This window comes from Notamacropus eugenii, chromosome 6 (genome assembly GCF_028372415.1).
Source record: "Notamacropus eugenii isolate mMacEug1 chromosome 6, mMacEug1.pri_v2, whole genome shotgun sequence".
Taxonomy (NCBI): Eukaryota; Metazoa; Chordata; class Mammalia; order Diprotodontia; family Macropodidae; genus Notamacropus; species Notamacropus eugenii.
Window position 1 is genome coordinate 290199588 of NC_092877.1, and position 27803 is coordinate 290227390.

Below are 27803 nucleotides of genomic sequence, written 5' to 3' on the forward strand. Positions count from 1 at the left end.
AGTACAATAGTCCCCTGAGCAATTAGAGATTATTATATTTACTTAACTGGTGATATAAACCAACACAATCTTAGTGGCTGCTTTAACGCCAAATATTTGAGATTATGCCATTAGAAAGACTTGTTTTTCTTGATTACAATTTTAGAAGTTAGTCTTGATAGCTTACTGTTTTCTCTGCAGAAATGTGTGATTTATACATGCTGGTTTATTTCACCAGCTTATGTAGAAAGGGAAGGGGAAAAAACAGAACTCTGTTTTGAAGTTTGCTTAATGCCACCTAGATGGCAAATAAACCTTTCATACCTTTATTGGTGGTTTTATTTCTAAAGAATAAATTCAGAGTTCAATCAGTGTTCTTGCCTTCTGAGAAGCAAATATAACATTAATATATTTAAAAAACAGTAAGTGGAAAGCAAAATAAAACAATCCAAGCAACATTTCATAGCTTTTTTGACTGGAAGGGAGCTTGGAGATCATTTCTTTACTGCTCCATGGCACACCAAATGCCATTTCATGTCTTAAATGCACTCCCTCCTCATCCTCACCTCTTAGAATTCCTAACTTCCTTCCAGGCTCAGTTCAAATGCTATTTATGACAGGAGGTATATTCTGAAACCTGCCAGTTTCTAGTGTTCTCACCCCTCCCCCCAAAAAATAAACATTTTTTGCCTCATGTATATTTCGTATGCACCATGTATGTATTTGTGGTTTCTCATGAAACAATGTAAGTTCCTTGAGGGCAATATCTATTTTATTATCAGCTTGGTATCTACAGGCCTATCACATTGCCAGTCACAAAATACATGCTTAATAATACAAACTGAATTAAATGGAATATAGTACAGACCCTCATATTAAAGAAGAAGAAAGGCACAAGTTAGTTCCGACTGTATAATTATGTATCTTCTTTATTCCTAGGACTGTAATAGGTTATTTACATTTTTTTTAAAATGCCTTAGTCAACGAAGAGAAATACTTTGCTCTTATATTTTCTTTCCTCTGTGAGTTCAGTTTTCAACTTCTTGGTCACAATACATACACTGGGAGTGGTTCTGTATCTTGAAGTAAGGTCCAGTTTCACCAAATGGTGCCTTTGATACACACACACACACACACACACACACACCCTTGGTATACTGCCACCCAATAAGTCAACTCTTCAGGAATGAGTTTTTATTTAATTTTATTTCATTTCAAGGGAGAATTCTATGGATTTGTATATGTTTAGAATCCTATACTTTCAGCTCCCAGCTAATGAGAATTCCTGATTATTCAGGGTCCTCTTACAAAAGCTGCTTTCTAGATGTGCTGCAATAGTCCTTAAATGTGTGTAACACATAAAGAAATGCAAATATTAAAGGAAAAATTCCTCCTATAGGGCATCACATACATTGAATGTGCTGGGCAAGTCCATTAAAATTCAGCTAAGAAAAAAATCTAAGTAAGATATTATGTGTAAAGTACTTTGAAAAACTTGAAGTATTACATAAATTTAAGATATTATTTAATTTTCGTTTCTTTTCATGTTTCAGGTGGAAATGGTCTTGGAATAATTCACTATCTTACTATTATTATTTTATACTTAATACCTCATGGACCACTACATGGGCTGATAAGAAAACAGCCATTTGTAGTTGAATGAAAGTATCATGACACAAGCTCATTCTCTGCACCATGCTTAGTACAACTCCTCTAACACACAGAATGCTGGTGAGGAATTCTATCTCATTTTGTTCCCACGTGATTTGGATTTTCTGTGCTAAGTCTCTATGTGCTAAAAGCTTTTCAGAATTAGAAGGCCTTTACATTTTTAAAGTTTATTGTTGTTGCTGTTATTACTATTTTGGAGTATCCATTTCTCTCCACCCTCTAGCAATGAGACTTGCTATTTGGCCTCATAGCTTTTTTCTATCAATCACAGAAAGGAAGCAGAATCCAAAGAAAAGAAACAAAAATGGAGCCAAAAATGACTGGGGTCTAAAATTTAATGTTTCTGTCAGCCATATAACAATTCTTTCACTTAATCTATGTGACTGCTTGGAAGTGCTTTAGAAGGTTGGCCCTTGCTATTTAGATTTTCAATAGAAAGCTCATTCTATTCGTTGTTAACATTCTGAGTAATACTTAAAAACAGTAATCTATTTATAATTTATCTTCTAATAGAGCACTATTATTTCTGGAAAGCTTGCAGCAAGACTATAATGCCCTCATTCTAAAACCAAAATCAATTTTTTTGAACAAATTTGATATAAGCAGGCCTTGCACTGTTTGAGAAAGCTCACTGAAATGTGAAGTCTGGCATTTGCACCATAAAATTCCAGCTTTATTTGATGAAGCTATTGAACATTGTATTTACTTCATCAGAGGTCTAAAAGCAATCGCAAGCATGTACTTTCATTGTTCCTCTTGGAGACGAAATTTTGACTAGGCAGGAAATCAAATTTCCACTTTAGGGACTGCAAAAGTATTTGAATGAAGACCTCAAAGTTCTCAATTGGGTTAATGATTTTTTTATTTAGATTGTGATACTGGAGATTCAAATGCAAAGTAGGAAAGATGGAGATGATTGAAACCTTGAAGATGGAAGGAGACACAACAAAATTATCAAATAAAAGCCTATTTTGCTCACCAGATTGTTAATGAAAAGTATTTTTCCCTATGTAACAAGAGACATAACATGACAACATGGGAAGAGATGTTCACTTTTACAATGTAGTGCTAATATAAGTTGTTCTCATGGTATTGCTCACGTCACATTCCGGCACTCTCTGTTGTACCACACTGCCTTCATCTTAAGGGAGAACATGGACAAGAGTCATTCAAACTCGGCAGGCCTGGATGAGTTAGAATCTGCATGATCAAAGAAAATATTATCCAAGTAGAGGCAATGACAAAAGAATCAGACTCCCTGAGGCTGACTCAATTGTAAACCATGTCCTCATCTCTTCCCTCCTAACCTTATTTCTGCTGTGGTTATCTGAATTCTCCCCCCCAATGGCTTCTCCAACTTTCTTGATCCATTTCTTTCTTGAGAATCATGACCTTGTCTACTCACTCTTCATTAGGAGCCAGGTCTCTTCTGTATCTCTATATGACAAATACAGGACTCCTACATGAAATCCCAAATAGAGTTATTTAGGGAAAAAATAAATTGATTCTGGCCTTCCCACATTCTTCTCAATACTCCCACTCTCTTTCCTATTTCTTTCCCCAGTCATCATTCTCATAAATAAAACTAGATGCCTAGGGGAAGGAAGAGATTAAATAATTCTTCCTTTTTCTGGTACCTAGGTTCTAATCCCAAATATGAAGAAAATATTTTTTATTTCTGGCATTTAAAATCTGTTAATTTCTGCCTTGCTTGCTAACTACTATGTGTTATTAATTGAATAAAGTCATATTATTATAGAAAAATATAAGGGATAGAAAAAAGTATCATCAAAGTTAGCTAGATTATCTGTCCATTTGGAAGATATGACCCAGACACTACAGTTCACCTGGCAACAATTTGCTCACTTGGCAAACATAGCATCCATGGATAAAGTTAGACTTTTCACTCTAGTCTCACAGATTGTAATTTGTGAAATGATAATAAATATTTCATAGAGTAAGTCCAAAACTGAGTATCCAGAGGAGCAAAGATGAAACATGAAATGGGATGGTACTGTATTAATTGAGAAGTGGCATAAAGGGTATTATCAAAGAGATGTGGGACAGAAAATTAGATGCAGTGATCTAACAAGAGCCAGAAAGAATTATAATATATCCTCTGTTTAGTATCCATGAAATAGGATAAGAGCCCCAGTTAACTGGATGGACCATTTGTTGGAGATTTATGAGAAACACGGAAAAGAATCATTCAGCGTATGGATTAGTCACTATCTGCTTTGTTGGAGGACACACCCACATTGCTGAAATCACAGATCCCTTGCAGTATCAAAATAGATGAGATACCAGCCAGGAAGCTACAAAAGACTAATGATCTCATTAGAAGAAAATATTTGAAATGTCAAAGTGTTCTAAATTGTGAAGGCATTGTGAAAGAGAACTAAAATTGAGGAAAACAATAGTAACATTACTATCAAAATATTTGCCAATATAGAAAGTATTGATTGTTTCCTCTGTTCCATATTTAGGAATAATCACTATATGGTGTAATTTTCTTTTCCTTATTATTCTTAGCAACTATTTTTTCAAACAACAAGAGAAAAGTAGAACAAGGTATGAAAAGTTTTGAACTTTTTCCATCGAGTTTTAATAGACTCACATGTCGCAGAAGAATACATGTCGTCAGTGGCATAAAGAAGGATCAGTCTGGCTGAGCAAAGGCACTGATTTTAGAAAATCACACTTCCATTCAGGTCAGTATTTAGAGTGTTTTTCAGGCCATCTCAAATTGGCAGCCCAAATTCCCTGAATGCAGCTCCTGCCAACCATGTGCACCTAAAGAATTATGATGAGCCCCAGAAAAGGCAATTTCCATTTGTCTAGGTCTGCTAAGTTTCACTGGGGTTCCAAACAGCTTTTTGAAAGATAAATGTATTGTGTGTGTAAGGGCAGCTGATAGAAAAACTTCAGAGATCCAAACCAGACATCATTCCTGCAGTTTTAGAAACATCACAAATTCTTCCTAATCTCCATGGGCTTTGAGTTGCTCAGTGCGTGCTCGTATAGAGTCACGTTGCTGGTGTCCTATAGTCTATAACACAAATTAAAAGGAGAAATCAGTCCTTTCCAAAGAACTATTTTACTCTTAGGGAACTGTGAAAATAATTTATCATTTGCATATAATTGAATATGTGCTTTTTGGATTAATCACATTTATTCCAGAGCTTCTTGAAGATTAATAGTCTTTTACCCATTAAAAATGATCTTTTGTCTTAACCATTCTAGTCTATACACAGACAGACTATACTGCTGATTTTCAACAAAGTTTAATAATAAGTTCATACCTAATGTATGATAATTTAATTGTAGAGACTGTCTACTTCAACAGAAACCTTCGGTAAGTAGCTTTAAGAATTAAGTTATGGGAAAGCAACACTCAAACCAGTTCCTTGTAGACATGTAATACATTGCATTACATTGTTCCCACTTCATCATTAATACCTGAGGTAGAAACTTATCTTTTCCACTTATTTTTTGAAATTAAAGCTTAGTTCCATAAGTGAATTATTCTGTAACATTTAGGGGGGTTGCCTCCTGTCATCTCTGAGATTTAATATTCTGGTAGAGTTGAGGGGTCATGAAGAAGGAAATGGAGAAAAGGGGGTGGAGTGGAGGCTCATTGACCCAAAGACCTATCACACCAGGGGATTATGATGAGAGGTAATGAACAATTAAGGTCAAAGAGACTGAATCCTATTCCAAAGTGATTGAATTACTTTGGGAAGGTCATTGGGCATCACTGAATTTAAATTTTCTCTGTAACAAAATAGAAATAGCAACAGCAAATGTACTAACATTTGCTGTGGGCATTCTACAAACATTAACCAATGTCCTGTGGGAAGGTTAGCATAGTACTTGGCCCATTAGGAATTTTGTTGGTATAAAATATAGAAAACATTTTTTAATCAATCTTGTGATTCCACTGTTATTTCCCAATGAGGAACTTTCCTTTGCAACTTATAGTCTTAGAGAGTTACCTGAGGCATTGAGAAGTTAAGTGACTTGCCAAGGATGACAGAATTAACAGACTTCTACGAGAGATAGGATTAGAGTCAGGAAGATTTAGGTTCAAATCCTACTTTTGATACTTATTAACTATGTGATCCTGTATAGAAAAAATGGGACACTAATGCAGTATTAGTGGAGCTTTGATTTAGTCCAGACATTCTGGAGAGCAATTTGAAACTATGCCCAAAGGGCTATAAAACTGTGCATACCCTTTGATCCAGCAGTACCACGATTAGATCTATATCTAAGAGATTTTTTTAAAAGCCGAAAAGAAAAAAGATCTATTTGTACAAAAATGCTGATCACTTCTTTCATAATGGCAAAGAATTGTAAGTTGTGGGGATATCCACCAATCAGGGAATGGTTGATAAAAGTTTTGGTATATGATTGTGAAGAAAAACTATTGTGCTATAAGAAATGATGAACAGGATGACTTCAGAAAAACTTGTAAAGACTTACAAGAACTGATGCAAAATGAAGTGAACAGAACCAGGAGAAAATTGTGCACTGAAAAATGAATATTGTAAGGAAGATCAACTGTGAGAGACTTAATTATTCTGATCAAGACAATGCTCCAAGATGGACCTATGATGAAAAAAATGCTATCCACCTCACAGAGAGAAATGATGAATTCTGAAAATAGATTGAAATACCCTTTTTTAACTTTCTTTATTTTTATTGTTTTATTTTGTGTTTTCCTTTTGCAACATGACTAATGTTGAAATATGTTTTGCATGATTTTACATATATTATTGATATAAAATTGTTTGGAGAATTTGGAACTCAAATTTCTTTTTTTAATGATTGTCAAAAAGTTTTTTAGATGTAATTGGGAAATATTTAATAATTTTTAAAATTTTAGACTGATCATGGAATGTATGTGGCATGACTACATACATGACTGTACACATGTATAATAACCCATGTCAAATTGCTTGCTTTCTCAAGGGGAGGGATTAAGGAGGGAGAGAATTTGGAAACCAAAATTTGAAAAAAAAGATTGTTAAAATTGTTTTTACATATCATTGGGAAAAAATAAAATACCAAAGCAAAACAAAATAAATGATTAAAAAGAAAACTATGTGATCCTGGACAAGGCAATTAAAATCTCTACATGCCATAGGCAACTCCTTAGACTTTACCTAATAAGTTATATAAAGGTTGAAAACTTCATTGATGGAAGATATTCCTACATTGAATTCCTCATGCCATTTAAACGACTTATCTTTTGTTTATATGAGTATTCTTCTAGTAAAGCTACATGACAGCAAACTATGGAAGAACATAATCCACAAAAATCTAAGCTGTGGAACACCGAAGAGGAAATGGTGGGTACTATATAGTGGGCATAAGTAAGTTGCAACGTATTACCAAGATATCATTCCAGAAATGCATGATAGTAAAAGGATATGGATTAATTTAATAGCAAAGAAGAAGAATAACAAATGGACAGTCCATGTGCTGCACTTCTTGAAATGTTTAAAGACAAAGTCCCAGCACATTGGTTAAATCCTCATTGGAGGATTTATGGGAATATGAAAAAATGATTGCATGGGATAAGGAGTTGCAGATAGTCTGGAAACAACAGATTCACTGAAATACTGAAGAAGTCTAAGACAAGCACCAAGTACAGAAAAATGTCTAAGTTAAGTCAACATTAAGGTTCAAACTGGAAGGCAGATGAGAAGGTGCCTCTGACAGTGATATCTCCCAGATGGAATGTCCTTAGTAAACTGCAGCAGGTTTCTGTAGGGTCTGCAGTAATGGTGGCTGAGAAGGTCTTGTAGGGAAAGAATCCTATATATATTATGTTCTTTGCTGGGGCATTCCCAGGAAACCAACTAATCAGATATTGGACATGATGCCAAAAGGATTAAGGATCAAGAAGTCTGAGAGGGACATGAAGCTGGAAGAGGAGACTAAATAAGAAAATACTCTGTGTCAAGCCAGGACCTGTAACACATTTAATGCCTTCCTTTAAAAAGTCATTTCACAGTCTAACACATTTTATAAACTGCTAGTAGTCAATTTTAATGTCAGGTCTCCCTAAACAAAAAAAAAATCATCAGTTATAGAAAAAATCCAGTTGGGACTCATAAAATATATCTATGTAGGCAGATGGTCTTTCAAAGCAGATGGCTTCCTAAATAGGCTTTACTGTATTAATCAATGACATTGTTGGAAATGTTAATGTCCAGTGCCTAGCACAATGCCTTGAGTGTATATGTGAACAAGAGAAAAAGGGAATGAATTCAAAAAAATTTATTCAGAGTTTACTATGTATCAGGTTCTAGTGCTTATCAAATGTGTGCTTTGTGGGAGTTTTTTGCGTGTGCGTGTGTGTGTGTGTGTGTGTGTGTATGTGTGTATTTTAATTGAGTTTTCTCCATTCCTGGGGATACTAAACAAGCAGAGGGCTGGATGCCTTACAATAATGCCTGCACAATCATTAGACAGTTGAAAATATTATTATCTCCTTTTAAAGTTAGCAGAACTGACACTAAAAAAGGTTAATTAACTTATCCAAGATCACATAGTTAGTAAATGTCAGAGGTGAGTTTCAAATCCAGGTCTCCTGACTCCATTCCAGGGCTCTCTTCTCTGTACCATGCATGCTGTTTCTCATTTGAGAATAAGATCATAGAATTATGGATGTAAAGCTAGAGGAAACCTCAGAAACTATCTACTCCAACCCCCTCATACTACACATGAGAAAACTGAGTCCCAGAGAACTGAAGAGACTTGTTGAAGGTCACACAGGTAGTAAATATCAGAGAAAAGACTCGAACCCAAGTCTTCTGACTCCACAATAAGTATTGTTGCCACTGCACCACACTATCCATGATGTTGTGGAGAAAATTTAGCCCTATACATAAAGGTGAGAGTTGATTACCTCTAAGGTTGCTTCCAGCTGAAAGATTCTGCAGCTTAATGTCATGAAATAAACTATGTTCATTCCCCTTTCCCTGGAATAAAAAAAGTTACAGAATATTATAGGAAAGCAGATTATCTATAACAACAGCACTTGACACAGCATTGCACATCTTGTCAATACAAGCAAACTTCATCCCCAAAGGCTTTCAGTCTGACACCTTCCTAAATAACTATAATTTTTCCTGTGGAAAAAAATCTGGTTTTAGGAATGTATCTTAATCTTTTCCACTAGAGATCTCAAAGTACGTAACAATTCCTTCCTGGGTGTTTCACTGTATTTTCAAAGGGGAAGTGGCATATATTTATTGCACATGTTTTTAGCCAGGTAGAGATTCATTCTGTTGAGAGTAGCCAAATGACTTTCTCCCCAGTAAATCAAGCACAAAACTTTTAATAATAATAGCTACTATTTGTACAGCACCTTAAGGTTTGCAAAGCACTTTACACATGTTAACATATTTTGTCCTCACAACAACCCAATGAGGTAAATGTTTATCCTTATTGTATGGATGGGGAAATTGAGACTGAGATATCTCGTGACTTATCCTGGGTCACATGGTTTATAAGTGTCTAGGGTACGATGTGAACTCAGATCTTTCTGATTCCAAATTCAACTTATTATACTCTTTGCCCCCTACTATGCCACTTCTATGTGCTCCTTTGCACACCTCTGACTAATACCGACTGCATGACTGATCAAATCATTTAACTCCTTTGCTCTCAGCAATTCTCTTCGTTTATAAATTACAGAGAAGGTGTCCACTTCCATTATTATTAGTAAAGAAAATTTCCTCATTTTAGACCCTTCTATTTCAATCAAATTATAAGTATCACCCATCCCTATGTTCCAGGCATTTTGCTAAGCACTAGTAATAGTAAGAAAAAAATCCCTTCCTTCAAGAAGCTTCTATTCTCTTGGGGGAAACAACATGAACAAATTAATATATGTAACCCCATTTCTGCCCAAGCCTGAGGAGTGAGAGTGAGCGAGCCTATTACCTGTAATTTTGTGTCTGTGTCTCCTGAATGACTGAAGGGATGCTACTCCATGTTAGTGTAGAAAAGAGAATTTCATTGAGGTTGGGGTGGGAGAGGGGAGGAATGAACTTTTGAAGGGCAAGTAGGACTTCCAAAGCCATTGCCAGTTCATGTTTTGCCTTCTCTCCCAATCCATCTCTTTCTGGAGATCTTCTCTTGATGTATATCCACCAAAATGATGAAAGTCTCTTCTCCATTCACCCATCCAACTAGAAGATTCAGAATTCTCTTAGCCAGTCAGGAACTATTCCCTTTTACACAAGCACAGCACAGGTCATTGGGCTATACCTCAGGAACACTCTACCCTAGTCTTGGGTGGAATTGAGAGTTACATATATTAAAAATAAAATGCAAGGTAACGAGATAAGAAAGCACTAGCAGTTAGGAATGTCAGAAATGGTTTCTTCTAGGAGAAGACATTTGACCTGAGATTTGAAGGAAGCTTGGGATCAGTCATCCAAAATACTGTGATCAAGTCTTGAGTTATTAAATCCAAGTCCTCTGCTCAATGCTCAGGAGCAAACACCATACCATAATCTGCTCATTTTACTTCTGCACTCTGACCGTGTATTAACTGGTGTATTTAGAGTTAAGTTTCACTTACTATTCTACAGGGGGATGAATTGTTCAAAATGGTTGATACCTTATGATTATAATGCAGAAAGGCACCGTTACCTTATTAATTAGAGGAGCACTCTGTAATTTATTAGAGCTGGAGTCCTGGGTGTTTTCTTTACATACCTGGGGAATCTGAAAGGGGAGGGGATGGGAAATTGCTAGCCTTGAAGGGAGCCAGAGGAGAGTAATATGGTAATAATTCACGGCTATCACAAGTCATGCATATGAATTGAATCCCATGATGAGCAAGTGTCCAAATTCCTCTCTTAGGATCAGTGGAAGCAGGATGTTTGAGAAGTGCTGTCCTGGATAATTCTAATGGATTCTGGGTTTCTGGCTGTCCTGTTAAATCAAGGTAAAGCTTGGCTTCCTGCAGCACTCCCATTTCATTTCCCCAGAGAGAGGAAGGGCTAAGTGGGGTCAGATCCTAGAAGAGAGTAAAGTACGTCTTCTATTTGAGTTGGTTTTTGTTGATGGAGAAAATTTGCCTTGACCGACTTGAGATAAAGGGTTTTCCTTCTTTTCTTCTTGCCCCAGACTTGGGATCACAGACACTACAAGGTGAATGATAAGAATTAGGGTTCCTCAAAAGAGACTTGAGGAAGTGATTTAGGAGAATCAAGAAGAGAAGAACTGAAGGGTATAAAAGGAGGAAATATGACAGTTTGAACCCTTCACTGCAGAAGTGGCAACTGTCATTGGCAGTAAAGCAGCCAGGACTCTGAGATCTTACAAATAGATTTCAAAAATACTGCAGAGGCCTTCCAATTTCCCATAGCTCACGCATATTTCCCCCTATTATTCCACACCATCCCCACAACTGTCCTTAACCTATGTTCTCCCAGATCACTAGGACACTCTATGCAGAGGTGTAGTGTCATGACTCAGCTCTAATGGGGAAGGGGAGAGGGATTGCATATGCAAGTGCGAAAGGAAGGAGGCAAGAGACGAATTGATTGGCAGTTGTTACTATATGTCTAAAATATCCTTTTTTTTTTAAAGCTTTTTATGTTAAACCTTGGAAACTAGAAAGCCAGCTCCCTGGGGAAGTGTTGAAGTCGTGATTCAATGAACTGATGCTAATAAGGAGGGAAGGAAAGCAAAAAAAGGGCCAAAAAAAGTATTCATTGTTAATTGACCCCTAGAATGTGACTGTTATTGAAACCAGAGAAGCCTCAACACAGCTCCCTGGTGGGAGTGCCACCGAAGGTCAGGGTTTTCAGTGGAAAAAGAAGTTTGGTATGGAAGGAGACCTTATGTTGGCAGCAGCATGGAGGAGCCAGGCTCACTAGAGAGAAAACTAACACTTAGATTGCCTGCTCCTAGTGGAACAGGAGTGGAGGTTTAAGGTTCCCCAGAGAAGTGGGAGTACAGATGCTAATCTAATCCTATAAAGTCTAGTCCCATGTCATACAGACCAGGACAGAAAGGTCAGTCAGTCAACAAGCATTTCTTAAGCATCTCCTATGCGCCAAGTACTGTGTTACTGTACCAGGTACAAAGAAAGGCAAAAGGAGGCCCTGACCTCAAGGAGTTCAGATAATAATGGAAAAGGTAACATGTAATTAGGTATATGCAAGATATATAAAAACTGGATAAAAGCAATCTGAGAGGGAAAGATAGGTGCAGGTAAGGAAAACAGGAAAGGCCTCCTTGGCCCAAAAGATAAAATTTGAACCTTGAAAGAAGCCAGAGCAAGCAAAAGGTAGAGATATGACAACGGAACATTTTAAACATAGGAGACAGACAGTGCAAAGGCAGAGAGATAGGAAATGAAGAAATATGTGTAAATAACTTTGTTAGCCAATCAGCAAGCCATATTCTACAACACTTAGATTTAAAAAAAACAAAATAAAACAAACAAACCAAAAAAAAACCTAATTCCCCTGAGTTGGAATCCAAAGGAAAATTGTGTAGGAGGCAAGATAGATAAAGATTTTCTTCTCCAGGTACCAGGGGAAAATGATGACTATGTGAACCCTAGCATGCAATGGTGTCCACGGGAGTTTCTTGGCAGAGATTCTAGAGTGGTTTGCATTTCTTTCTCCTGTGGATCAAGGAGGTTAAGCAATTTGCTCAGGGCCATACAATTAGTGCATGTTGGAAGCTAGATTGGAACTCAGGTCTTCTTGACTTCAGTCCCAGCACTCTATCCACTGAGTCAACTAGCTGTCCCATTTGACTAGATGTAGCTAATATCTAGTCTAGACTAGATAAGAACCAGGATTTTGTTTTGTAATTTCTTGGTTTCTCATAAAGTCATTAGTTTCCATCTGCTCCATTCTAATTTTTAAAGAACTATTTTCTTCAGTAAGCTTTTGAACCTCCTTTTCCATTTGACTATTCTTCTTTTTAAAGCATTTCTTCTTCTCATTGGCATTTTAGACCTCTTTTGCCAATTGACTTAGCCTATTTTTAAAGGCATTACTTTCTTCAGCATTTTTAGGGTCTTCTTTAGCAAGTTGTTGACTCACTTTCCACGATTTTCTTACATCACTCTCATTTATCTTCCCAATTTTTCCTCCACCTCTCTTACTTGATTTTCAAAATCATTTTTGAGCTCTTCCATGGCCTGAGACCATTGCATATTTATTTTGGAGGTCTCTGATGGTAAGCATTGTTCTTTATCATCTGAAAGGATGGAAGAAAATACCTGTTCACCAAGAAAGTAACTTTCTATAGTCTTATTTTTTTTCCCCTTTTGGGGGCATTTTCCCAGCCAGTTATTTGACAACTTTTGAATCCTTTGTCAAGAGGGAGGTATACTCTGGGGACCTGTAAGTTCTCAATTCCTCCAAGGTGGCACAATCAAGGGAGAGGAGTTTACTCCTCTCCTGGCCTGCCCTCTGGTCTGGGAGCTACCAAAACTTTTTGGCCCAGGATCTACAAATAGAATTTCCTTTACAGAGCCTCCACCAGCTCCACTCAGGGCTGAGACTCAGATCAGTGGTTCAATTCCCCTAGAGTCTTTAGGCAGAGGGCTCCAAAAATGGACACTGCTGCTGCTGCTGCCACTGCCGCCACTGCTACCACTTAGGTCTGGGTTTAGGGGAGGATTCTTCTCCCTTTTCACCCAGTGGAAAAAGCTTTTTCACTGACCTTTGATGCTATCTTTGGCATTTGTAGGTTGAGGGATCTAAGAACCACTGCTGCTGCTGGGAATTCTGCCCCAGAGGCCTGTTCTGGTTCTGTCCGTGCTGTGCTGCAAGACCCATGCCAGGCTGTACTCCACTCCACTCCTCATCCCATGCAATAGATCTTTCCTGTGGGCCTTCCAGACTACCTTGGACTGGAAATCTCTTTTGCTCTATTGTTTTGTGACTTCTGCTGATCTAGAATTTGTTTAGAGTCATTTTTTTACAGGTATTTTATGGGCTCTGCAGGAAGAGTTAGAGTATGTGCATCTTCCTACCCTACCATCTTGGCTCCCCCTAGATAGGAATTAAATTAAAATCTGGTCCAGGCAATAGATTGACTAACTCTAGAATAATATGAAGAAAAGATAGAGGAGTTGTCCAGAAAGGAAAATGGGATTAACTAAAAAGATCAATGCAACATTTTCTTTTCCATTTCATAGTTATTATACCTCTCTGTATAATGTGATAATTGGTAGTTATGGATCAAGCCAAAATGACTAAATAGGTATGAGTGCTTACCCTCTTGGAGCTCTAAGTCATCTTCCTCATATTGCTCTCTGAGAGAGAAGAAAGTGTAATTTATGATGGTTAATTAGAATTATAGGGAACAGATCACATTTCATTAGGTTAGTCACCCTACATGTACAGTGTTTTATTTGTTTAACAGTTCAAGTAGTAGTACCTGGTATAAATAATTGGATGTGTTTGTCAATGATTATGCATCACTGAGAATGAATGAATGATATGAAGGATATTAGGCACTTAGTATGAACCAAGAACTGTGATGGTGTGTAGGTATGAAAGTAACCCATTGTAACTCCAAATGATAGGGAACCCTAAGGCTGAAGCAAATTCTTTCACTGGCATCATGGAAACTGTTGATGATAAGCCCAAAAGAGATCAAATACCTGAGCTGGTATAGTTCTGAATCTTCCTAGTAAATGTAAAAGGGAAAAAGGAAGCCAACAGGGAAAAGCCAACAGACACCAGATCTAGGTGGAAGAATGCTTATTAACAAACTTATTTCCCTAGATGTATGGCAATAAAACCCTTCAAAATACCTAAAATAATGTTCTCATGTTGTTTTCAGAAAACAAGGATAAGGAAAACTCTATGTTCTCTGCCAAAGGGCTCCCTAATATTAGAAGTAGAGGTTATAACATCTAAAAATCAGTAAGGTGCAAGAAGTCCTAAGACTTTTTTCATTGTAATTCATTTGCTCAGAGGAATTTTATTTGATTGAAAGCAGCAATAATGATCATTATAATGATGATGTATCACTAAGAAGAATTAATAACTGATATTTATGTGGCACTAGTACTTTATAAACAGTGTGCCATTTAATCAATGTGAAGTGATGTGACAACCAAAAATGACCAGATAACCTTAGGCCCAATAATAAAATTATACTGTCCAGAGCAATGAAGGTGATTAATTCCACTGGACTGTTTTAATTCCCATCCTACTGTAGTTGCTGAAGTCTGAGATTACCTTTCATCTAGTCTGTATATTTCTTGTCTATATCTAGTTATTTCATGCCTCCTCAATTAGTATTTGTTCTCCTTTAGGGCAAGAATTGTTTTTGCCTTTCTTCCTATCCCCAGTGTTTATCACAGTGCCTAAATCATAGAAAGTACATCATAAAGGCTTGCTGATGGAGGCATGGACTGACCGAATTTGAAAGTTGCATCCTATTATCCTGAGAAGATCACTAAACTTTTAATCAGAGTCTGTCTGAATCCTTGCTATGCCAGTTATTCAATGTACAAAATTAGAGAGGTCAGGTAACCTCTTAGAGTCTCAGTTTCTGCCTGTGTAAAATGGTTATAATAATATTTGCACCAACTACCTTAGAGGTTTGTTGTATGCCTATAGAATACCACATAGTCATCAACTATTGTTATGACAAACTACCCCCCCAAAAAAATCCTCTTCTCACTTCACCCAAACACAAATCATGACGTAGTGCAATTGAATCATACCACTTAAAGGAATCATACAAAATGTATAACCAGTCCCCAAATCTATACTTCAAGAGAGTTGTGATTTTATCAGTATGGATGCTGCCTTCTAGCTATGTAAATTACCTACCCTTCTCACATCAATGGGGAGTTCTCTCTTTAAAATTTTTAATTTATTTATTTTAAACATTCATTTTATTTTGAGTTTTGAATTCTCTCCTTCCCTGTCTCCTCTCCCCCACTCATTAAGAAAGCAAGTCACATGACATCAACTATACATGTGAAATCATGCAAAACGTGTTGTCATATTGGCGATGTTGCAAAAAGAAAAGTAAGAAAAATAAAGTAAAAAAAAGTATGCGTCAATTTACACTCCAGCTGCATCAGTTCTCTCTCTGGAGGTGTATAACATGTCTCATCTAAAGGCTTTGGGAATTATCTTGAATTATTGTGTTAGCTAAGTCTTTCACAGTTAATCATCATTACAACATTGCTATCACTGTGCACAATGATCTCTTGATTCTGCTTAATTTATTTTACATTAGTTCATATAAGTCTTCCCAGGTTTTTCTGAAACCACCCTCTTCCTTATTTCTTTAATACACAATAATATTGCATCGCAATCTTAGACTAAGTTATTTAGCCATTCCCCAATTGATGGCATCCCTTTGCTTTCCAGTTCTTTGCTGCTGTAAACATTTCTTGTACATATAGTTCTTTGGTGTGATGTGGTACTTCAGAGGTATTTTAATTTGCATTTCTCTAATCAATAGTGATTTCGAGCATCTATGTGACTATTGATAGAACACTTTGATTTCTTCTTATGAAAATTGACTATTCATATCTTTGACTTGAACAATGGATTTTATTTTTATAAATTTAATTCAATTCCACATATGTGTATACACACACGTGTGTATATACACTTACATACATATGTGTATATAAATATATATGTATACACATCTTTATGACATAGGCAGTTCTTCATGACTATTTTTTGGAGGGGGCAAAAAAGATTGTCATCTTCTGGATAACCTTCTGGTAACGAACTTTTCTGAACTTTACTTAATTTGATCCACAGACAACAGACCTATCACTGGACCTATGTGTTAAGCTTTCCTGGCTAATTTGCACCTCCCACAACCTGAGCTTCAGTGACACTGACTTTGAGACCCTGAGGCCCATCTTTGCTCCTCATCACACTGGAGCAGAACTTCAGTCAAGAATCCAAATTCTATTCTGTATTTTGTATACATTTGTCACAGATTCATGTCTCTAATTTTTTGCTCTTTCTTTATCCCTATGATTTCATTGGTATAAGGAACTCTCAGCAGTCAACTCTTTTGCAATTCATAGATTAAGAGAAGACTCTTGTGCCCTGAAAGTTTAAGTGACTTGTCCATAGTCCCAAAACCATTACATTTTAGAGGCAGGACTTGAATCAGATTCTGCTGACTATCTACTAAGCCATAATGTATTAGAATATATTCAAAGACATTTACAGAATTCATGTAGTAGAGTTTTGACTTATTTGATAGTCTCTGAATTAATAACAGATAACAGAATTCTGGAGCTTTAAAAATCTTTATCTGATTTATTTAGTACCATAACTGTCTCATATCTCTGTAATAGTATTGCACTGTAATTCATTATGTACTGTAGGCAATATAGTCGTATGGTAGCAAGTAGAGAAGGAAATTAAGAGGCAAGGGAGAAACAATGAGTTTTCAGATGAGATTGGAAATGAGAAAAAAATGTGATGAAGAAAAATTGAAAAAGTGGGTAACCCTAGGGAAGTTGCATCATAGAAAGGAAGTTGCATTTAAAATAATTTGCTTTAACATCAAAATAGAAAGAGGGAAAGGGAATTCTTCAAAAGCAGACTGGAAAAATCTTTGTTAATTGCTTGCCATGTGCAGAGTACTGTGCTTGGCTCTGAGAGTGGGAGTGGAAGTAAAGTTTAAATAAGACAAAGTTACAACTTCTTGGAGATAACGTTGGGAAGGTGGGGAGTGAGGAAGGATCCAAACTGCTGGTAATTGTGAAGCCAGATAAAACATGAATGAATTCATTTATTGCAAAACAAACTTTACTTATGGTTGAAGGGGAAGGTCATTATCAATAGGAAGATCAAAGAAGGATTCCTGGAGGAGATGGAATTGAGTTGAACTTTATTTTTTTTTGCAAATAGTATTTTCAATTTTCCAATTATGTGTAAAGATTTTTATAAGTTTTTGAGTATCAAATTTTTCTTCCTTCTCTGCCCTCTTCCCAAGAGAGCAATCAATCTGATATAGGTTATACATGTGCGGTCTTGTTAAACATTCCCACATTAGTCATGTTGTGAAAGAAGAATCAGAACAAAAGGGAAAAACCATGAGAAAGAAAAAAAGTGAAAATACCAAGTTTTGATCTTTATAAAGACTCCATAGTTCTTTCTATAGATATGAATAGTATTTTCTATCATAAGTCTTTGGAAATTTTCTTAGATCATTATATTGCTGAGAAGAACTAAGTCTATCATAGCTGATCATCACACAATGTTGCTATTACTGTGTATAATGTTCTAATAGTTCTGCTTACTTCACTCGACATGAGTTAATAAACCTTTCGAGGGTTTTCTGAAATTTGCCTGGTCATCATCTTTTATGGCACAATAGTATTCCATTACATTCATATACCACAACTTGTTCAGCCATTACCCAATTGATGGGCATTCCCTCAATTTCTGATTCTTTGGCACCACAAAAAAAGAGCTGCCATAAATATTTTTGTATGTGTAGGTTTGAGTTGAATTTTAAAGGAAAATAAGTATTTTCACTGGTGAAGCAGGTGATAAGGGAATTCCAGGAACAGAGAAGAGCAATGCAAAGGGATAGATTTAGAAGAGTACACTGCATCATCAAGGGACACATAGCAGTCCAGTTTGGCTGGAGCATGGAATGCAGATAGGAGAGTAATTTGAGAAAAGGTTAAAGTGATAGAGTGGCTAGAAAAAACATGGAGGACCCTAAATGTCAGGGAAAATAGTTTGAACTTGATTCAATAGACAAAACTGTTTTTGGAGCATAATGATAATAATGTTTGATTTTTTTTCCTCACAAGAACCTTGTGCAGTAGGTAGTACAAGGATTATTCCCATTTTATAGTTAAGGCAACTGAGACTAAGAAGTTAAGTAACTTTCTCAGTATCACATAGCTAGAAAATGACTAAGGTAGGACATAAACCAGGGTACTCTTATTCCATGTCCAATAATTTTTCTACCACACTATGTCCCAAGGTAGATGCCATGGTGTATAGAGTGCCCAGTTGAGAGTCAAAAATCTCATCTTCCTGAACTCAAATATGGCCTCAAACACTTCCTAAATGTCTGACTCTCATCAAGTCCCTTAAACCCTTTTGTCTGTTTCCTCTTCTGTAAAATGAGCTGGAGAAGGAAATGGCAAATCACTCCAGTATCTTTGCCAAGGAAACTCAAAATGGCATTACAAAAAGTCATACACAACTGAACAACACCATCTTCCAAGCCACTGCCACTGAAGATTTGTGAGAAGAAGACAGAAATGATCAGACATATTAGTAAGACAACTCATTCTAGCAATGGTATATACTGAAGCCTTCTTTCTTTTCTCCCCTATGTAATGAGCAGCCAAATTGGATGGTTTTTTTCTCAGTTGTAATCCTCCTTAAGCTATCTCTTACATTAACAATGCTGATGTCCCTCTCTTTCCCTGATTTTTCATGTTTGTCTCTCCTGGTTCACTTCCTAACTGTCCTAACTGTGAGTGAATTCCAAGATGCTATCCTTGGCCCTCTTCTCTGTCTATATTCTCTCTGTTAGTAACTAATAATTTTGTATGAGTTTAAACAACTATATGGATGACCTCGGATCTATATAGGCAACCCCAGTCTCCCCCAACCTGTGTCCCCAGCTTCAGTTATAAATTATCTATTGGACATTCCAAACTAGATGTCTAGGAGACACCCTAAACTCAACATGTCTAAAAGTGAACTAATTTATTACCTTTCTCCCAGAACTCTCCCTTTTTTAAAAAACTTCCCTATTTCTTTTGAAACTATAGTCAGTTCTGCTATAGTGGGGACATGTGCATTCCTAAAAATCACCAGGTTTTGCAAACTCAGCAATAAAATGCTTAGAACTTAAGTGAAAAATTAGGTTAGGGGCACACACTCAAAAATTTTGTCAATGGCAAAAAAAAAGATAGGAACCTAATAAAAATGGTAGCACCAAGAAAATATGGTGAGTATCACAAAATGTAAAATACATAATTTAGATTATATAAAATTAAATTTTTGCACAAACAAAATTAATGCAACCAAAATTTTAAAAAAAAAGCAGAAAACTTGGAGGAGGGAATTTTACAACAAGTATCTCTGATAAAGACCTCATTTCTCAAATATAGAGATAACTGAATCAAATATATAAAACCACAAGTCATTCCCAAACTGATAAGTGGTCAAAGAATATGAACAGGCAGTTTTCAGACAAAACAATCAAAGCTATGTATAGTCATGTGGGAAAAAAATGCTCTAAATTACTATTGATCAGAGAAATGCAAATTAAAAGAACTGAGGCACCACCTCACACCTATCACATAGATCAATATGACCAAAAAAAAAAGGGAAAATGATAAATGTTGGAGGGGATATAGGAAAACTAGGCAACTAATGCATTGTGGAGTTGTGAACTGATCCAGCCATTCTGGAGAGCAATTTGGAACTATTTCCAAAGAGCCGTAAAACTGTGCATACCTTTTCGATCCAGCATTACCACTATTAGGTCTATATTCCAAATATATCCAAAAAAAGGTGGGGAACGGAATTATTTATACAAAAATATTTAAAACCGTTCTTTTTGTGGTGGATATAGAATTGGAAATAAAGAGGATGCCCATCAATTGGAGAACAGCTAAATAAGCTGTGGTATATGATTGTGATGGGAAAATGGAATATTATTGTGCTATAAGAAAGACAATCAGGATAATTTCAGGAAAACCTGGAAAGTCTTACATGAACTGATGCAAAATGAAACGAGTAGGACCAGGAGAATATTGTACATGACAACAGCAATATTGTACTTTGAAGAATTGTAAATAACTTAGCTATACCCAGCAATACAAACATCCAAGATTATCCCAAAGGACCCACATGATGAAACATGCTATCTGTCTTCAGAAAAAGAACTTATACTGTCTGAATAAAGTGTGAAGAATGCTATTTTTCATATTCTTTTTTCTTTCTTCCTTTTTTTCTTTCTTATTCAAGTCTTCTACAAAATGACTAATATGGCAGTGCTTTACATGATTGCATATGTATAAACTATATTAGATGGCTTATCACCTCAGGGAGTAGAGAGAAGAGGCAGGGTGGGAGGGATAGATTTTAGAACTCAAAACTTTAAAAAAACAAGTTTAAAATTTGATTTAACATGTAATTGGGAGAAATAAAATTTTATATTAAAATAGTAACACAATTTTATACCTATTAAATGACTAAAAAAGATATAAATACTACAACAGATAGTAGCAGGGTCCAAGACCTTGAACTGCTGCTACCCAGCTTTCCCCATGGCAGCAAAGTTTATGGCAACAAGTGAGGCAGCATCTGCCTAAACTCTGGGACATGGGCAAAGTTCAGAAGGGGGAAAAATGGAGGAGGGAGGGTTATAGTGTAGGTCCAGACCAACTCCTCCTTTGCTGTAGATCCTACTGCTTCAGAAGATATAAATAAAAATGACACTTTACCTTGAAAAGGACCTAAAATTTATTTGTGGAAGTGAGTACTAGAAGGTTTGTAGCTTGTGAGTTATATGAAGATATGCAGTTTTCTGTATTTGCACTATTTCTTGTGAACCAAATCAAAATAAGCAAACTCAAAATTGAGGTAAATTCAAATTGCTCCCTAATACATTACTTGATTAGAATAAATTTGTACTTCCAAAATAAGTATTACAGAAGAACTGACCATACCACCATTCTTTTAAGAAACATCTTAAACTCAAGCCTAAAACTGAACTTATTTATTATTTTTCCATCTGAATCCTCCACTTTTCCAAACTTCCCTATGTCTGTTGAAGGTACCAGTATCCTCTCAGAATCTTAGGTTCATAATCTCAGCAATAGCTTGAATTTTTCATTCTCCATTACCCTACATACCCAATAACTTGCCAGTTCTTATCATTTCTACCTTCACAAAATCTTTCATCTCCATTCACTTCTCTCTCTCTACTCACACAACTTAGTTCACATCCTCATCACTTTTCATCTAGATCAATTCAAATCTCCTGATTGGTCTCCCTGCCTCTTCTATCTCTACCTCTCTACCAAGGGAACAGCAAGTTCCTTATCACTCATGTCTTAGTGTCAAAGAATCCCAGAGTACATAGGAGTGAGTAAGGTTGAAGAAGACTGGAGAAAAAAGGATGATGTCAAACTGGATTAGTTCACTAAGGATTCAAGATGGTGAAGAGAACAGAAGGGATGCCACTGAAAGGGATGATGGGCTTGGAAGAATTGAGGAGGCAAGGGTTTAGAGGTCATGCTGAGGACAAAGAATGGGATTTAGTGTGGCAAGGTAGAAAAGTAAAATGATAACAGATTGTAATCAGGTATAGGAATTTCAGAATTCATGAACATGAAAGTAGAACATTTCTGAGATGGGGTAGAGAAATACGTCATATGAAATGAGTAAATTGAGGAACTAGGAAATTAGGGTATTTGAGGGGATATCAATATATGTGTTGAAGTACCAGAGTATGAAAACAGGAATTGGGGAGAAAAGACTGTTAGTCAGACCCTGAACACCTTGAAGAAAGAAGTACAGTGTCTTGGAGATAATAGACAACAGCTAACAGAATTTTGATCAGTTTGTAGATATGAATTGAGGGAACCTTAAAGGAAGAGAGGGTATTGAATGATGTTGGTAGTGAGACAGCCTAGAAATGGAACTAAGGAATAGGGAGCATCCCTACATGCCTACCTCAACCTGAATCAGAAGGAATGAGTAAAAGCGCAAATGGTTCTGGAAAAGGTGGTCAAGGAGACTGAGAAATCTGGAGGTATTAAGAAAAAGCACATAAAAAGGGGACACTTCAGCTGAGCTTTGAGGAAAACAGAGGATTCTGAGAGACAGATGTGAAGAAAGTATAGTTTCTATGCACAGGAACCATCAAATGCAAAGGCACAGAGTTGAGAGCATTATTTTTGAGTAAGAGCAAAACAGAGTTTGGCTGAGCCACAATGTACATGGAAATGGGCAATATGCAAGAAGGTCAGAAAGATTTTTAGATATCACTTTAGAAATAAGGAAACTGAAATCCAGAGAAGGGAAATGACCTTCTCAACGTCATCCAGCTAGTAAAGGAAAGAAATGAGACTCAAATCCCATGTTCAGACTCTATAGCTTCTGGGTTTTTCCCACTACACCACATTGACATGGCCTCTACTTTTGGAACCCCAAGGATTCTTGAAATGTTTGTCTTCATGGGAATCTTCAGGCAAAGGATGGGAAAACACTCAGTCAAGAATGTCACAGAAAGGAATCTTGACCAAGTAACCATTGGACTAGATGGCTTCCAAGTTCTCTTTCAAACTGAAGAATTTTGATACACTATGAAAAGTTACAAACAGCTGTTTCAATACAGATGAACAGGACATGTGCACAGTTGAATACACATTTAAAATGGATTAATTGTTAACATCTGAATTCAAGACCCTCAAACTTTTTTTTTATTTTTGCAGAACCAGTATTCTACTAAAGGTGGGTCCTATGTAATCATTTTCATATAGTGTAATAGTTCTTAACCTGGGATTCATGAACTCGTTTTTGTAAACTGTGACTATATTTCAATACAATTGGTTTTCTTTGTAATCCTATGTATTTTATTTTTTGCATTTAAATATAATATTCTGATAAAGGTGTCATACTTCTCAGATGCCTGACAAATGGGATCATAACAGAACCACTTAAGTTTTAACATTCATCTCATTTGGTAGCTAGATGATGTAATGGGCCTGAAGTCAGGAAGACCAGAGTTCAAATCTAGCTTCAGACACTTTCTATTAGGAAAGTTACTGAAACTTTTATCTTGATATCTTTAACTGTAAAACAGGGATAATAATAGCACTTACTTCACAGGGCTATAATGTGGATTGAATAAATTAATATTTGTAAAGAACTTAGCACAGTGCCCAGCATAGAGTAAATACTTAATAGGTGCTTTTTGATTTGTCAGTCTTGCCCTCACAACAAAGTAAATACCACAGATATGATCTCTCTTTTTGAGTGAGGAAACTGAAGAGAGGTTGACTAGGAAACTGAGGAGAAGTGACTAGCCCAGATTCACACAGCTAATAAGTATCAGGGGTAGGGGCCAAATTGAACTTTAAGCCTAGTAGTTCCTGCACTACACCAAATTGTCTGAGCAGTCTTTTTTCTCCTTTTCCTCACTCCACAAAGTCCACTAATTTCTGCTGCCCCTCCAGTGGTTAAAAAAAAAAAAGCAATATTCCTCAAATAAGCCCAATCCTTATGTATAGTGAGTAATCAATAAATATCATATCAGCATATTAAGCACCTACTATGTGCCAAGCACTGTGCTAAGTGCGAGTACTACAAAAAGAAACAGAAGACAGTCCCTGCTCTCATGATCAAGGGGTGTGGGGAGGAGGCAGGTTCCTTACATTCCAAATGCTTAGCATACTGCCTTTCACATAGTAGGTGCTTAACATTTATTGAATGATTTACTGTGGCATAGAAAACCAATTGTATTGAAATGTAGTTACAATTTACTTGACATCAGGAAGACCTGTGTTCAAATCCTACCTTAAACACTTACTAGCTGTGTGATTCTAGGCAGTTTACTTAACCTCTTAATTCTACTTATAAAATTAAGATAATAGAGAGTCTCACAGAATTGTTGTGAGGATGACATGAGATAGCATACATGAAGTGCTTACAGACCTTGAAGCTAGATATCATTGTGTATTATGTTCAGAGAATTGGTCATGTTGCCTAGCACAGACACAGTTAGGAACAAAGAAGTGCTGGGTTACCATGGTGGAGTGGAGCTAAAAGTCTGAACAGTATAAAAGGGTGTTGTCCTACACTCTGGTCACTAGCTTAGGTTAAAGATAAGTGCAAGCTCAATTTTGGAAAATTTACTGCAATATCTAAAATGCGTAAGCTAAATACCACTCTGCAAACTTTCCAATAAAAAATCCTACCAACAGCTCGTTAAATGACCAGGTAGTTTTGTTGGATTTCTTTTCCCATCATTGCTGATTACCAGACACATATGAGTATAGATGGGAGCATTCTCATTTGTCATTATCTTGCTCCTTCTGTTTAATTCAGTCAAATGCACTGATCTGGTGTGTGACATCAGTTTCCCCAGGATGAAAGGAAATGTCATAGCACAAGCTGACAATTGTAATATCACCGAATGAATCAGACAGCAGGGGGTGTAGTAGTGGTAGTAGTATTAGTAGCAGTAGTAGCAGTAGTAGTTGTAGTAGTAGTAGTAGTAGTAGTAGTAGTAGTAGTAGTAGTAGTAGTACTAGTAGTAGTAGTAGCAGCAGCAGCAGCAGCAGAGGAAGATTGGGAGGAGGGGAAAGGAGAGGAGGAGGAGGAGGAGAAGAAAAGGGAGAAGGAAGAAGAGGAGGATGTGGAGAAAAAAGAGAAGGCAAAGGAGAAAGAAGAGAAGGAAAAGAAGGGGAAGAAGGGAAGGAGAAAGAGAGACAGAAATAGAGTTAAGATACACAGAGAGAGAAAGAAAGAGCTATAGAGAGAGGAAGAGAGAGAAAGAGAGAGAGACAGAGAGAGAGACAGAGAGAGAGACAGAGAGAGAGAGAGAGAGAGAGAGAGAGAGAGAGAGAGAGAGAGAGAGAATTTATTTACACTAAAATACCTTAAGTAATCAGCAAGGTAAAGAAAGCCAGAAAGATGTATATTCTAATAGAATTTTGGACTGGAGATATGTGAAAATTTTGCTGCAAACTTAAAAGTTTAGGAAAAAATCTCTCAGCAGTTGTTCTCATCCACTTCTTTTCTGAAAAAGCTAGTCATTTTTAAGAATTCCGTCATCTCTTTGTTCTCTTCTCCATGTCTTCATCCTTTCTCCTTTCCTTTGCTCCAGTTTCAGATGATAAGAAATCCTCACTCTTGGTGAAAACGAATTCCTCCACTTGCATCAGTGATTCCATTATCTACATCAGTCTCTAGCAGCAAGTCACTCCCTCAACTCAGTTTTCTCCTGTACCAAATAAGTCAATTAAGTTGAAGACCCTCTACTGTCCCTTCCCATCTAAATCCTACATGCTCTGATCTTTCCCTCTCCACTGGTTCCTTCTCTACTGCCCCTAAACATGTTTCTTGTCTCCCTGATCCTCAAAAAAAAATGTTCATGCTTGCATATTCCCTCAAGCTATCATCCTATACTTTCTCCCTTCTTCTAAACCCATGGAAAAGCTATATTTGCTATCCACTTCCCCACTATCCATCACTTGTGAAATTCTTGCAGTCTGATTTATGACTAACCCCACCATTCTCCTGAAACTGTTCTCTTCAGGATTCCCAAAGATCTCTTGATGGCTAAGCCCAGTGGTTTTTATTCAGTCTTCATCACCCTTTCCTATTCTGCTGTATTTTATGCTGTTGACCTCCTCCTGGATAATTCACCTTTGGTTTCTGTGAAACTATCTTCTTCCTTTTTTCCTTGTACACATCTATCTACTCCTCCTTGTTCTCTCTGTTCATTCTCTCCCCTTTAGGTGTAGATATCTCCTAAAGCTGTGTCCTCTGAAGGAATTCTCTTCTCTCTGTGCTGCTGACCTTATCCCCTCCCATGGGATCAGTTATCATCCTTGTGTAAAAAACTCCTAAATCCATATATTAGATGTGATTATTTGCCCTTACTTCTCATCTGAAATCTTCAGCCACTTGTTAGACAGCTCCATCTATATGTATCATCAGCATCTCAATAGCAACAAATACAAAAATTAACTCATCACTTCTCACTTGCACCCCAGACCAAACCTGTTCTCCTCCAGCTTCCCTGTTGTTGTCCTTAGTGCACCATTCTACTAGGCAATCAGGCTCCACATTTCAGTCACCTTTGACTCTTCCCTAATTACCCACATCCAATCAATTTCCAGGTCTTATTGACGAATTCTGCTTTCACAATTTTTTTCTCACATTCATCTACTTTCTCTATTCATACTGCCATGCTCTCATTCAATGCTCATAAGAAAATTTTGAATAGCTTCCTAACTCACATTCTTGCTCATTAACCCTCCCCTCTGCTGCCCGTTCTTCACCTATGTGTAAATATAGCACTGAAGCCACAAATTTGATCCCACTAGTTCCCTGATCAAAAACCTGGGAATCAAGAGAGAATTGAGTTTGAACTTCATCTTTGATACTCAGTAGCAGTATGGCCATGGTCAAACCACTCGACTTCCCTGAGGTTCATATTTCTCATCTGTAAAATGGAGATGAAAATCAAATCTGACTCACAGAATCATTGTGTGGATCAAATGAGATCATGTTTGTAAAGCACATGGAAAACTTTAAAGCTGTATGAATGTCAGCTATTATTATCATTCCATCAATGTGAACAGCATCATCACTTCTCAAATATCTCAAGCCTGAAACCCCAGGTTCATCTTCAATTTCACCAAATCCTTTTCCACTAAATCCTCCCTATCTCCCACATATTGCTCTTCCTAGGGTTAATTTTTACTGACACAGTAGGTATAACCTATAAAGTGTGGTGTGAGTGACTTTGAGAAGGTGTTTCTGCTCCAAAAATCTATTTCTGCCACCTAAATGCCATAGTTCTATGCCACTTTCTCAGCAATCATGCATCCCTCAATCCTTTCTAATCTCTCACTAAGCCCTGTCACATCTCCCTCTAAAATGTCTCTTCTATACAATCTGCATTTCAGTCCTACTGCTACCAGTCCTCTTTGAAATGTCACAAACTCTTTCCTGTGCAATAGTCTCCTACTAGCCTCCCCACCTCCAAGGTCTCCATTCTTTAAACTGTCTTCCACTTTTATCATCTATCCTCTTCACATAAAGTAAAGCTGGTTTACTCATTGTCCCCCTTTCACTCTGTGGCTCTGCTACCATTTCCTCTTTACCCTCATCTCAGATGTGCTGATTTCTTATATATTATTTAAGTTCCAGCTCTAAACTCACATTGTAGCTAGATTTTAGAAAGCAATGGACATTGGTATCAAAAGGAAGCTCGGATTCCATCTAGTCCCATGCCTCTTATTTTACCGATAAGCAAAACACAAATGTACATGAACTGCTTCTGGAATGCAGATGGAAGTCCAGAGGGTTTAAGTAAATTTCCAAAGGTCACATATATAGTAAGTAGGAGCGTTAACCCAGGTTCATAAATGTAGG